Source organism: Crocuta crocuta, unplaced genomic scaffold (assembly GCF_008692635.1).
Source record: "Crocuta crocuta isolate KB4526 unplaced genomic scaffold, BGI_CrCroc_1.0 scaffold271, whole genome shotgun sequence".
In the NCBI taxonomy this organism is placed as follows: Eukaryota; Metazoa; Chordata; class Mammalia; order Carnivora; family Hyaenidae; genus Crocuta; species Crocuta crocuta.
Window position 1 is genome coordinate 5,624,326 of NW_027527824.1, and position 4,264 is coordinate 5,628,589.

The window sequence follows — 4,264 nt, forward strand, 5'->3', positions numbered from 1 at the left end:
CTGCCGTGGTCTCCAGATCCTTGGATTTGGGGAGAAGTGGCAGACCATTTCCTGCCTTGGCATTTATTTCCCTTGGAATGTTTGATGGTGGGCATAAGATTCCTGCTGGTGTGAAGAGTTTTCCTCAGACGATACCGGTGGCACCCAGAAGAGAGTGGAGGGGCAGAAGGCTTCACAGAAGGGCAAAGAAAATGGATGCTCTGAGAGTTGCTGGTGGGGGGTGGGGGGTCAGGGCCTTTCAGTGAGCAGAGGCAAAGCTGTGGGGCTCAGGGTGGAATTCCACGGGATGAGAACGTGTTCATCAACCCCTCATGCCAGAAAGAGGCCCCTGATCCAAATACACCCAGGCACACACAGTTGAAATTCTAAGCAACTTATTTACTCCAGGGAAATGGCCACATGTACATAATTACCTCCATGAGGTGGTCCAGGGTGCAAGTACAAAAGACTGTGTGAATGGCCTGGAGGCATGTTCCGCTGACACTGGTCATTGAGCCCCGGCTGCCTGTCCAGACCTGTGATGGGGGCAAGCCCCGTCCCCCTCCCTCCTTTCAAACATCATCCTCCCCTACCACTTAGGTCAGAGGGGTGGCCTCACTAGAGCCCTTCTGGGCTTTGTGAGCTCACGTTTTGGCTTTATACCAGGCCCAGGAGGTGGGAAAGACGGGCGTCCCCGGGTTGGGGTGTGCATGTGGGATGTGGCATCTCTGACTTTCTCAAGGTCAGCAGGCAGAGTGGGGCCTGCTTTGCACCAGCTGACCAGTCCACTCCTGCCTTGGGCATCCCACTGAAGCCCTCTTCCGGGGGCCCCTAGTGGATCAACACCTGCCCTCGCTCCCTCCCATCCCCCCCAGCAGAACCTCGCCAAGGAGAGAGTGTGGGAGGCAGGCCCCTAGGCTTTCCTAGCACAAGCCTCCAGAAGTAGCGGGCGGGACTCCCAGACTGCTGCCCGGAGTCCAGGCTTGCCTTAACTGATGCCTTAACTTGGGCAAGGCTTTGGACTTTTCTGTGGAAGCCTCTCTGCCTTTCCTTTGTCCCCTCCAGAGCTATGCTGGGAATGATAATGCTTCACCGGGGGGAGTCCTCAGTGTCTTAGAGTTAAGTCATCCACATAGGCTCGTGCTAATCAGGCAGAAATATGCATTGTCATGAGCCAGACCTTAAAGAAATAGCCTGTCCTCTGGTCTGGACTCTTCTTTTGCTTCTACCTATTTAAAGGAGTCGGAAAGATTTTACTTTTGATGTGTGCTTTGGGTGCTGTTGGATATCTATCCCATGCTGCTGGGGCTTGGGGAGGGGATGTGACCCTTGACTTGAGTTCCTCCATCTGCCCCAGGATCCAGGTTCCTGGGCAGAGGTGCCAGTGAACCTGTGGACAAGCTCTATGGGTGTCCTTGGAGCTTGGACGCCGAGGGAGGTCTGTGGTTATTAGGAAGCTTCTCCTGAAGGCTTCCCCATCATAATTCTGTACTCTGTTCCTTAGTTTGGGGGAGCAATGAGGGGCAGAAGCAGTGCTCAGGTTGCCTACAGAAGGGGCATCTTTAAAAAATTTTTTTAATCTTTATTTACATTTGAGAGAGAGGGAGAGAGCATGAGTGGGAGAGGGGCAGAGAGAGAGACATAATCCGAAGCAGGCTCCAGGCTCTGAGCTGTCAGCACAGAGCCCAACGTGGGGCTCGAACTCATGAGCCGGGAGATCATGAGCTGAGCCGAAGTTGGACGCTTATTCCTGTCTGGCGCCTATCCCCAGACCTCTAGGGGAGGTGTTCTACAGGACAGGGGAAGAGGGACAAAGGAAGCCAGGAGCTAGCCTTGAGAGTGTGAACACTGCCTATTTCACTCACCGGGTGTGTGGCCTTGAGCAAGTGATTTCTTTTAGTCCGTTTCTTTCGTTTTGTATATTGAGGATAAAAATAATAACTACCTCATAGAATTAGTATGAGGATTAAATGAGACAGAGTATATAAAATGCCCTGTGCTCAGTCCCAGATTCACCAGTTATTATGTGGCCCTGGGCAAGTTACGTAACCTTTCTGAGCCTCGGTTTTACCATCTGTAAAATGAGAACAATTATACCAATCTTTTGGTGTTCTAATAAAAGCTGGTGTTAATATGGATAAATCCTCTAGCCCAGTGGTTTTCAAAGTGTTGTCACTGACCAAAGCATTCCCTGGGAACATGAAGAAATGCAAATTCCTTTTTTATTAAATGTTTATTCATTTTTAGGGAGAGAGAGCGTGTGTGCACATGGGAGGGGCAGAGAGAGAGAGAGAGGGAGAGAGAGAATCCCAACCAGGCTCCATGCTGTCAGCACAGAGCCTGATGCTGTAGCTTGAACTCACGAACCGTGAGATCATGACCTGAGCTGAAATCAAGAGTTGGACGCTTAACAGACTGAGCCACCCAGGCGCCCCTAGAAATGCAAATTTCTTTTTTTTTTTAAGTTTATTTATTTTTGAGATAGAGAGAGAACATGCAGAGAAGGGGCAGAGAGAGAGAGAGAGAGAGAGAGAGAGAGAGAGAGAATCGCAAGCAGGCTCTGTACTCATTGCAGAGCCCAACACGGGGCTCAAACCTATGAACCATGAGGTCATGGCCTGTGCCAAAATCAGGAGTCAGAAGCTTAACTGACTGAGCCACACAGGCGCCCCTAGAAATGCAAATTTCTAATTTCCAGTAGGCTCTGGGAGTACTGGATCGTAAACTCCAGAGGTGGGGCCAAACCATCCATAACTGTCCTCCAAGTGACCCTGACGCTCTCTCAAGTTGAAAGCCACTGCTCTAGACTAATTCCTGGCACAGAAGAGCTGATGGAAGAAGGAGGGCTACCTTGTCAATACTCATGGGAACCTTGGTGGGCAAATCCTTCTATACTAGGATGTAAGGAGTTTCTTGCTTTGGGGCTTTGGATGCTAGAAACATTTCTTGTTGGCCTTAAGGCAAGTCACTTAACCTCTCTGTGCTTAACTATCTCATCTATAATATGAACTTACAATAGTACGTCACTCATGGGATGGAGTAGATCCAGAGTGCCTGGCCCGTAGTAGTGCTCAGTAAATATCGGCTATTATCGACACTGGCAGGGGTCCTGATGGGTTCCTGGACCACCGTGTGTCCCTTCTGACCTTCGAGGTGAGAGCATCCCACGTTGCCTTCAGAAGCTGAGGGGACGTGAAGAAGCTGAGTGGAGCCCTTTGCTCTCATTTAAAAAGCGGTGCTTAGGTGCCGCCACGCATCATTGCCTCTGGTGCGCAAAGCAAGGGGGAAACTGGTTAGGGACCCTGAAGGAACCACCGTAGACAGAAGAGGTCCCTGGGAGTGAGGATGGGACAAAGAGCGAGACTGGTGACCTCTAGGACCAGGACCGGCCCTGGCTGTCTTGGCGACAGCGGCATCTGCGGACCGCCTGCAGAGCGGACCTGGGCTGAGGTGCGCGGCTCTCAGGAGTCCCGGCCAATACGCCCAGTCAGCGCGGCCGAGTCTCTTCCCACGAGGGACCCTGTTGGCCCGTCTCTGAGACGCGCAGGTGCAGTGATGGATCAGCCTGGGCCTGGAGCTCGGGCGCCCTGGGAACGCCGGGCTGGGGGTCCAGGAGCGGAGAGGAGCTGCAGTCTGGGAAGAAACATCAGGAAAACTTCGGGACAGGAGATGGTGCAGCCACGTGGCTGCCTGCTCCTGCCCACTAGCTGGGGAGTCAGACCCGGGTTCGGGTTTCCAGTGCACCAGCAGGGCTCTGGGCCCAGGAAAGGATCACTTTTCTGGGGATTAGTGGGACCCTCTCTGAGACCTCACTCAGGGCCACCCCAGGAGCCCCGTTCACCTAGGGGCAAGGACAGGGAGGCATCTTATTCTGATGGCCCCCCTCCCCACGACTGCTATCGCGGGGTCCCCTCAAAGGACTCTGTAGGACAGGAGGAGGGCCAGGGCCCCTTACAAGGACTCAGAGGTGGGGCCCAGAGGCTGAGTGGAGACTGAAGGTTCCGCACCCAAGCGGCAGGGGTGGTGGGTGGTACTGATGTCCTGGGCAGTGGGTGCCGGTTGGGGGAAAGAGGCTGGGGGCACTCAAGGAACATTCCCAGAACGAGTCGAGAGTCGAGTGGGGACCCTGGGGTGTGGGGGGCAGGCGGGCTACTCTGGACCGAGAGGGGACAGCGGTTGGGCTCCCTCCACACTGCCAGGCTCCCGTGCATCCCTGTCACCTGGACTCCGCCTCCGGTGGGGTCTTCCACGCCCTCCTTTCTCTCCCACGCCCTCCCTCCCCCCC

General features: G+C 54.0%; 1 protein-coding gene across 2 annotated transcripts in view; it reads left to right on the top strand.

Annotated features, from left to right (window-relative positions):
• The window catches only part of SCN4B (sodium voltage-gated channel beta subunit 4), a 16,992-nt gene that overhangs the window by 3,446 nt on the left and 9,282 nt on the right, over window positions 1-4,264 (top strand). The window lies entirely within an intron of this gene.